Raw genomic sequence first — 10,756 nt, forward strand, 5'->3', positions numbered from 1 at the left:
TAAAGCCTTTCGAAGGCCTTGGACGAGAGGCAGAACCTGGATGAGCAAAGTCAGATTCGACAGATGAGATGAGGCCGAGTGACCTCATCTTGTTCTCTTCACGCTTGGAGATGGTGAACACACTCCAGTCAAGACCAACCCTGGCTGCGCCTGTGGTGGCACTGGAGCCGACGGATCCCTTCTTCTTGCCCATGGTCGCTGAGCTCGTAGAAGCAGAGGCAATGGCAAGGAGGAGGCAAGTAAACAAGATGAGCAGTATGGAGGCGTAAAAAGTGAAAACATGAAAAGGTTCCCCATTTATAACAAGGAATAACATGAGATCGTGGCCGTTATTTTGGCATCATGGGATGATGCTGGGCAAGAATCCAATCGTACACGTGTCAACAAGGAGAGGTAAACCGGCGGCCCATTATTCCCACTACATGCGGAAATAGAGGAGGTGCCTCGGTCAACGCGCAAGGACTAGTCATTTCCTAACTGACCGCACAGAAGTAGGGTGGGCCCATCAGGTCATGTCCTATCAATCGAACCGCCGCAGAGGCCACGTCATTAGTGATTTCATGAAAAGCATCGGCTCCTGGTGAAGCATCCGAAGAAGTCTACAACATTCGAGTAGTACAACTTGAGTCTACACACGGTTGCGAGCATCCGTGCCTAGACTCGGGGGCTACTCTCATCGGGAGCGCTGGTCGCTCACCCGATACAAATTATGGAATCGAAGGTTTCAGAAGACCCAGAATCATGCACGGGGACTTGATTCTGAGTAGAGTAATGTTGTTTTGCCATTGGCGGTTAACCAGTATCAATGTATCGAGTAAAGCTGGGCACATTACTCAAATCCTTTACATGCTATTAATTGGCGTGATTTTACTTGAAGTTATTGAAGACCCGATATACAAAAGATATCGGATGATTGCCATAGCTTGCAAAAACATATCGGCAGCTGAAAATATTCGAGTGGTACAACTTGAGTCTACACACGGTTGCAAGCATCCGTGCCTAGACTCGGGGGCTACTCCCATCGGGAACGCTGGACGTGCACCCGATAAAAATGGAGCTTTTTCGAAGAAATCAAGGTCTTCCGAAGATTTATGGACGTTCGACAGAAGACAGCTTTAGTCCCTGCCCGAAGCTTTACTTCGGCCAGTCACTTGGGGGCTACTGATGTGGGCATTACCCTTCGAGTAAACCGTATTATGTTACCTCTTACGACCCAACCAGGGGCCCGTGAAGATACTCCCCCGACCAAGGTGGGCCGCTACGACGGTTCCGAAGAAATATACTTGAAGAACAAGGCAAGAATACGAAGAACAAGGAAATTCTATATGTAGGACTCTTTCTAACCTAGTCGTACCCAGACAGAACTCTCGAGACCTGGCTCACAATATAAGGGCCAGGAGAGGGTCTGCCGAGGGACACAATCAACATAGCCATAATCACCGCAAATCTAGAGTTAGGTCAAAAGTAATCTTAGCCTCTCGATGAAATTTTAGTCTTAGCCTTCGGCTACCTCATTGTAACCCGATAATTTTGATAATCAAGATCAGACAAGCAGGAAGTAAGGTTTTACCTCATTGAGGGCCCCGAACCTAGATAAATCTCTCTCCCCGTTTGTTTGGTATCCGATGTCTCGTGTCAGCCTGCAGGATTCCGTCAACCCTAAGCCCCAAAAGGTAGGCATTGCTGAGGAGTACCCTCGACACCGGTGGAGTTGGGTTCATTTTCCGCAAGGAGGCGAATTACTTCAATTTCCCAATGATAGAATCAGTTCAGGGGTGGAGATTGAAGTGGTTCTACCTCAAAGAGTCATCGGCAGCTAATATGCGTCTGCCAAAGTTTGTCGATGTCCTTGAAGCTGTGCCAAAAAAATCTTGAAAGAATATATTGACATCCAAAGAAAAGCCTGTATTCGACAAATTGTTTGATAGAATTCTTTGGATTAAGGAATCTTATGGCCAAACTATGACGGGCACTGAAATTGTGGCTGTTTTCCTGAAATGCCGCATCCAACCAATTATGTCCAGAGCCCACCAGATTTGGTTATATTTGGGTCCTAAGGAGGAAACTAGAGTCAATGTTGCAGAGTTGTCTGAGAAGTAACTACTGGATGAAGTTAGACGTTTGACTCATTTTAGTCAAGAGGACTCGATTCCACTTCTGGCCCTTCAGGAGCCTTATGACTTTGATCATCCACCAAATGAGGTGAATCTCTTCCCTGTTCATACTAATATTTGCACTCGATATACTTTGCTTCCCTTTATTAAATCCTCATCTAAACTGATAGGTTCCATCAACTACCAAATACTTTCGGAATGTGTCGGAAGAAAACCTTGAAGAGGGTTATTCTACTATCAACATAGAATCATGTGCTGAAGAAATGAAGTTCTTGAAGATGAAGACAATGATCATGTCAATCTTGAAGCTTTTTCTACAGATCATAGATCCTTCGCTGATGACTTAAGTGATACAGTGGAGTCGAATCATGACAATGATGATGATCATGCTCCCTTTGTTGACGCAGCTCCGGAGAAAACCAGCGCACAACCCCTGAAGAGACCTTCTAGAGGCTTTGCGGATGAGGACGATCTGCTCGACTTGTTATTTTCTTCCATTGTTCCCAAAGTTGCTCTGCATTCGTCTACTCATTCTGAATGATTTATATGCCTATAGCGACGAAGGCTTTATAGAGCCTCCTTCGAAGAAGGCAAAGGCGAGCCCAACAGGCCAACTCCCACAGCTTCCGAAGCTTCTGCTCTGCCAGCAGCTATGGCTGCTCAACCTTGAACTGCCTCTTCCCTTTCAAAGGGGAAAGAGATTCCTTCGGCAGCTACTGCTGCCGTTTCTCCTTCTACCAGCCCCCGAGTCTACATTCGACTGCTTGCTATCGAGTGTGGACTTCAAAAGATACATTGTTATTAGAAGGTTTCTAACTTTGATTTTGTCTTCTTTTCCTTTTTATAGGGCATTCAAACGGCCATCACTATTTTGAAGGGTTTCGCCTCCCAGTTCTCTTCACTCGAAGCCGATAAGGCTTGACTTCAGGACGAGGTGCAATCGACTTCTTCAAAGAACTTTCACTGCTTATCTTCTACAGAAGCTGCCGATATTCCTGCTGGTTCTAAGGGAAAGCTCCCAGATAATTCTTCTGCCGATGCTCTGTCTATGGCAATCGAGTCCGGCGACCTCATACGAGCTCTTCTCCAGAAGAACAAGAGAGTTATGTCGAGGCTTCATGCCATGATCTTTCCGAAAGCCAATCAAGAGAAGTCACTGGAGCAGCTGACGGACACTTTCGCCATTGACACCGAAGGCACAATCAAGGTATTCAAACGTACCTCACGTACCTACGGCGCTCTCCTTGCTTTCCAGCTTATGATGGGGCACGGCTTTAAAGCCGATATGGAGCTGATGACGAAGGAGCTGCCAAAGGATTAAGATGGGCAAGCTATCGATCTAAGCCTTTTCAAAGTATCAGCGTGCAAATGCGCACTGTAGCTTCTTGAATTAGTATCGGCCAACAAATCTACTGCTGGAAGAACTGGCCCAAGTTTATCGACATAGACTCAAGCTCCCTGAACTTTCCTTTGTCAAGTTGTAATATTACTGTTTGGCTCAAACAATGCCTTTTTCTAAGGCCTTTTGGTTGTAATGAATTCCTGCTAGCAATGTTGCCAGCTTTTCCCTGTTCAATTGTGACGTTCCTGGCTTTTGGATGCATGCTCCCGATGGGAGCGAAAACAATTGATATTGTATTTTCCTTGACACACTTGATGATGTATTTTGCAGGTGAATCCTATACCTTCTCTTGTCGAACGTTCTTTGGCTGGTGATTCTGAAAGTGATCGGCTTCATCGCATGAAGGCTCGCATTCTTCAAATGGAAAAAGATATGTGTGGTATCCACGCCATGGCTGCTATTATAAAGAAGAAAGGCGAGCTGGCTATTGATGCAGAATGATATGCACTGAGTGAACTGCAAAGAGCAACAAAAAGCTTGCACTGTAAGTGCCTATTCCTTTTTTGTTTTCTTCGATGTTGTTGATAATTTCTCTCTGATTTCATCTTTGTCATTGCTTTTGTCAGTCATAGCTCTGAATTTATCAGAAGAAAACAAGCGAGTGCACGAACGTGTAGATGCCTTAACCAATTTGGCACATTTCGATGAAGTCTTCTGGAAGAATCAATTGAAGGCTGCAACCATCGCAAAGTTTCAAGATCGAGTGCAACAAGTGCATCGATTTTTTGACAATACTGGCTTAAAGATGATATCGAAGACGATGTATTTGCTGAATGAAATTCCTCCAACATTGCTAACTTTGATGTCGAAGTTTAATAATGCCAAGAAGGTTCGTAAGTTAGTTCGCTTCCAGCTTCTCGTAGGAGCCGAATCAGCTTTTGCCTTTGTGTTGTCGCATCATCCTTCCTTGTACTTGATGGCAATTGCAAATGTTGATGGCGATGTAAGTCGATTTTATCCTACTGTGAAGGTCCCTACTTTTATTGTAATTGATAGGCTGGAAGATAGCTCGAAAGCAGATGTCCCACTAGAAATTCCATAAGAATAACTTTGATGATGTTTGTACTTCTATTGTAATAACAGCTTTATTCATTCGATATTTGTTGCACTCGAATATTCGGGTGCATTAGGTATATAATCATTCATGTGTACAATGTAACTTTATTCAATCTTAAATCTGTTAGAGACGTCATATTTGCAACTTTTGGCAAAATATCACTTCCTCACAATTTATCTTCAAATGCCGGTGGCAAATATTTGTTGACTAAGATGCAAATCTTGATGCTCTTAGCCTTTTGTAGGCATCGGTATTGTGATGCTTTTTTACGAAAGTTATTGTGGTAAATTCTTTGAGTGATTAGCTCATGTTGCGGGTTCGATGAACTCGTAGTAATCGCAACTTTGCCTCAACCGATGATGTATGTTTTGGCGATAGCCCCCGAGCAAATCCAGGGAACTATGCCTACCATCGACTCCGTTGCTCTTAGTACCTCCTTTTTCGATGTACCGGCATGGGCCTTTCATAAGTAGTTTTATCCTTGCCATCAGCAGCACTCGCATGTTCCCCGAGGCTTCAGCAAAGGATAATTGTATATTGTTGTAAGTCCTCTCGATTACCATCCATTGCAGCGCTCGTATTTTTTCCGAGGCTTTAAATGATAATTTCGGGTATAATCATTACAAGCGACCCTCGATCTTTTTTATCGAGTTCACTTGTTGAAGTCAATGTTTGCGGTATTATGCGAAATAATCTTGAGAAAATTGTTTGGGTGTCCCGAATCAACTCAATACTCGAGTAAACGAAACTTGGGTCTTTATTAAATAATGATGATAAGATAAGCTAATACTGCTATGGCTAAAAAAATCTTATTGAAAGTAAATTTCTATGAAAAATAAAGATGCATGTCACCGCTCGTCTTCTTTAAATAAGAGGAGGGTCCTTCTTGTCTTGATCCGCGCCTAAGGAGCCGATAGCTCTCGAGGTGTCGATGATTTCTGGAGCGGCGTCGATGGTTTCCTTAGGAGTACTTGCGATTATCGCCAGAGTATTAGCACCTTCGACTGAAACCTTATAATCAACTGCCAAAGGTGCACTAGCTTGAACTTCCATTGCTGGATCATCCGGTTTCTTCTTCGACTTCTTAATGTTGTCATCCTCCTTAAACTTGGAATCTTTGTCTCGATAGGCTAATTGCTTAGAGGGAAAGTCGATAGTTTCCTGCTTTACTCCAAACTTAGCAACAATCTTCTGAAACTCACGATCGCAATTATCCGAGCGAGAGAAACTTCCATGGACTATGATATTGGTCTCATTGTTGTCTGGCATTTTGAACTTTAGATATGCATAATGTGGCACAACCATGAACTTGGCATAAGCTGGTCTCTAGAGTATAGCATGATACTGTGATTTCTAGTTCACTACCTCAAACTCGACCCTTTCTTTCCTGAAATTGTCGGGTTTCCCGAAGACGATATTCAAGGAAATTCTGCCAAGAGGATATGCTGGCAAAGTAGGGACAATGCCATGGCGCCAATACTTGTTGGGCAACAAATGTGAGATCTTCACCGACCACAAGAGTCTCAAATAGATCTTCACCCAACCCAACTTGAACCTCCGTCAAACGAGATGGATGGAAACCATCAAGGATTTTGATCTGTCTATCAGCTACACTCCAGGCAAAGCTAATGTCATGGCTGACGCCCTTAGTCGCAAGTCCTATTGCAACAATCTCATGATTCAAGAAAGTCAACCTGGCTCTGACACCAACTTGTGACGCCCCGGAACCAGTACCCTGAGGATTCCAGCGATCCCGCCGAAATCCGCACGATATCGATTCAGAGACGCCCTCCGACACGACGTGCGCGACGAATCTCACACGTGATGCCAGAGGAATTAACACGAGCGGTAACATTACAACAGGATTACAATAGAGCCCACAAGAAACGTATATTACAACAACGACTCCAACGAGTCAAGATACAAATATACAATATAAAGATCCAAATCATACCGAAGATCGAATACGTCCGAGTACGGACAAGATACAAATTGGACTAAGAGTCCTGAAGATAACCAGTGGCGTCCATAACCCTGCCCAGGCCAAGCCGGAAGGGTAACCTTGCTAACGTCGTCTTCATTGAACATATCTTCATACCTGCCCGGTTATGTCCCGTAGAAGCAGCAATAATTACGAGTTCATACTTAACAAGACTTCAAGACGTATAAGCATTCGTCAACCAGTCGTCCTTTGTACTTGAGGCACGCAGGGGACTTAGAGGACGCAAGAGGAACGTCATAGGCAATATGGTGGGGTTATGCGGCAGCGCGCAAGCACTAAAAACCTATAGAGACACTCTACAACATTCGTCTACCAGAGAAGGGAGAGAGGCATAACTAACAATTCTATACTCTGCAAACATAACACGACCGATGTGTTCCCCTTCGCAAAGAAGTACTTACAAAGGCACTCACACGGTTATCAAATTTTAACCATTTATTATTTAAGTTGTTCTATCTTACTATGCAAGTTATTAGTGTTGAAACAACATGTGTAAGTTGTCTATGGTCGAGTCATACAGCTCCAAGTCATCCATAACCGCGGACACGGCTTATCGATAAGATTTTAACCCTGCAGGGGTGCCCAAATGTGCCCACACGCACGCTCAATCCACTTACGACAGGTGGATATCACGACTCGCACTCTCCTTCACCACAACAATGTCCAGGAAGCCACCTAACTAAGTTAAACCCGTATCAGAATCCGGCCGTCCTCCGAAGCGGACTCAGCTATTGCGACTGCGTGCTAGGTGGACAGTGCCCAGCGGGATGACCACTTCGCAGTGGCACCGCAACCTACGAACGTGCAAGAGACAATGGGGTACAAGGCCCCAAAAGTAACATCATATCATCTGACCACAAAGAAACAAGCTTGCACGCCCGGGAAAAACAAAACGTTCAAACTAATTGTGGCAACTGGACAAAGCTGTAGATTCCGGCAGTGGTCGAGGGGAGACCCGGTAAGCATACCCACGTGTGGTTAGAGCGCTCAATCTCGAAATAGATAACAAGAACTCGGGGTCCTAAGATATTTAGGAAACACAAGTGAGCTGACATAAAATGATCAGCTGACCCACCGATGCCTCCGCTAAACAATTATCAACAACTAAAGTATCCATGATTCTTTCCAGCATAGAACCCGATAAGATAACAATAATGGTAACAAGATATAAACAGCACTAGCATGCACTACGACTCGCAAGGGCAGACTCGATAACCAAACAATAGCTGTAGGAGGTGGTGGTGGCAATATGGGCTGCTTGAGGTAACAAGTGGATAGGACACGTGACAAGAACGCAACTATAGGATAGCATGAGGGAGAAGGAAAAATAAAATAGGTGAGCGACTCCTGCAGGGACAGGAGTATAGGGGAAATGCTTGCCTGTTAAAGCTTGCCGAGGAACAACCGGAGGACTTGTCGTATCTCACAGCACCACTTCGTGATCCTATCCGGGAAGAAGCAAATGCTGGACAAACAACGGCTGCAAGCTCGAGATCATGTGTGGGATAGTTGAGTTCATGCTTTTTCAACTGACGAGAAGCATACGCCACAACTTGACATTCTTGCATGAGGACGGCGCCTAGCCCATGAAGAGAGGCATCACAGAATATCTGGAAAGGTTTAGAAGTATCTGGAAGAACAAGGACAGGTGTGGAAGTGAGCTTCTGCTTGAGGAGGTCAAAGCTTGCTTGACATTGAGGAGACCAAAGGAACTTCTTGTCTTTCTTCAGGAGATCTGTAAGAGGCTTGGCGACCTTGGAGAAATTCTCAACAAAGCGGCGGCAGTATGTTGCCAAACCGAGGAAACTTCTCACTTGCTTGACATTCTTCGGAGGAAGCCATTCAACGATTGCCTTGACAGTTTCAGGACTGACAGCGATGCCTTTTCCAGATTTCCTCTAACATTTTGGTTGTGATGCCCATATTTTTGACTGTGCTTGCGAATATCAGATTTAATCCGCTTCCATTGTCCATGAGACCATGAACACTTTGCTCATACTAAATCCTCTGATTTGTGCTTCGACTACTAAGGCAGCATGACCTGGTTTTGGGATAGACATCGGATGGTTAGCCCTGCTAAACAGGATGCTCTGTGACGACCAGTCGACATATTCTGGAATATTCGCCATGGTACTTTCTGCGAGGTTGATTTCTTGCGTGAGCTTCTTCATCTCTCTTCTAGAAACACCAGTTTTGCGAATCATGCTCATCTGTCCCCGTGGTGGGGGAAAAGCTTCATTAGAATTATGGGTTTGAACTTGCTGAACTTGGTGCTGAGGCAGAGGTGGTGGCGGGTTCGGCTGCTACAGCTGTCCCCTGCCTGTTTCGTAGAACTTCTGCACTTCAATAAACTGTCGACAGTCTCCGAGAAAATGACTCGAGTTCTTAGTGTTATCCTTGGGATCGATATATGCATGTATGTAACAGAGAGCATTTAGTTGTTCAGCAAAAGGTAATTCTGGGACCCTTGAAGGTCGCTCCCTGTAATTGCCGCGATTTCCTCCTGAATTATTGTGATTGCTGTCTCGACGATCATCACGCCTATCATCATATCGATCATCTCGCTGATTGGTATACCTAGCAGATACAATGTTAGTATCATCGTATGCACGGTCTTTCCTCTTCTTACGGCGATCAGGTCGATGGCCTGACTCATGCCTCTGCTGGTCATCATCTTCATCATCACTGCTTGGATGAGGTTTCCTTACATGATCTTCCCCATCAGCCCAACTGTTGGCAATCTCCATAAGTTTGGTGATGGTTTTTGGCTTCTTTCGACCAAGTTCTTCGATATAACATTCCCGTCGGATGCCATCACTGAAGGCATCAATCGCTCTATCGACGGAAACATCTTCGGCAGCGTTTAGGAGCTTAGTAAAATGTCTGATGTATGTGCGCATTGATTCCTTCGGCTTCTGCTGACAATGATGTAGTTCTTCGATTTCGACCGGCCTCTTGTACGAGCCTCTCAGCCATGCTCGTACCGAATCTTTCAGGTAAAGCTGCAGACATTGCATCACTTCTATTTGATTTCCCTTGTGTAAGATCAATATTTGTAAGTAATCGTCTATCCAAAACCTCGGCTCCTGCTGCCCGTCATATTTGGCAGCATCAGTGGGAGTAGGCTTGAATCTTTTCGGTGGCATTGTCTCTCGAATCTTGTAACTTAAGCAATCGGCTCCTCGAAGTTCACCATCATATTCCTGAGTTTCCTTGGAATCGTCGCTATCATATCCTTCTCTTGCAGCACATCATCGTCGAGCTTTGTCGATTCTGCTTTGTGTAATATCATCACGAGCGTCTTTCGAACGATGCCTGGACCCACTGCCCTGATGTGTAGTTTTCTCCTTCCTAGGGACGAGCTTATCTCCAAGGATCGCAAGGCTTTCCAAAGCACCTCGATGAGCTTGCGCCATGAGCCCATCGGGTGTCGGCTGGTGGTTGATCAAGTAGGCTGCTAGGTTGGCAGTTGCTCCTTCGATAGTTTTCGGCCTGATGCATGTGGTGTCCATGGTCATAAAGGAGTTGGACAAGTTTGAAGTTATCTCCCTTGCATCATCTTCCGAAAGTCGAGGCATCCTTGGTCGATATCTTCCTGAACCTTGATTGCTACGAGATGCACTAACATGTGACGCTCCACGTCACTCACTGGATTGATCGGCTGCGTGTCAGCGTCGGTCGAGATCTGCTTGCTCGTTTGACAATCGCACTCGATTCCTTTCCAAGATAGTATGATACGCATTAAGAGTCCCTACCGAAGCTCTAGAAGGGATTCGAGTATTATTGGTTATAGCAGCACGAGCAATTTCCCACTCTTCCTCAGTAATAGTGTAGTCACTATTATCGTTACTAGAGATGTTTTCAACGTTGCGACGCCTATGACAGGCACGCGAGGTACGTTCTCCTTCATATTCGTCGACCGGGTTGAGGATAGCATAGATCTGATGATGTGCCACCTTCCAGGTAGCTGTCCTAGTGATGATGTCGATACTTTCCTCATCCGAAGAATAATTGGCATTGCAGACGAACGACGTGTCATCCGAGCCCAATCCATGTCTGGTGTCGCAGTTGAGGCAATAGTACGATGTCAGATCGGACGACATAGAGTCATCGGATCCAACAGACATAGATGATGTCGAACGGCGCGGAGTCGATGGCGGCGAAGATGTTGGTGTTGACGC

Source organism: Lolium rigidum, chromosome 2 (assembly GCF_022539505.1).
Source record: "Lolium rigidum isolate FL_2022 chromosome 2, APGP_CSIRO_Lrig_0.1, whole genome shotgun sequence".
Taxonomy (NCBI): domain Eukaryota; kingdom Viridiplantae; phylum Streptophyta; class Magnoliopsida; order Poales; family Poaceae; genus Lolium; species Lolium rigidum.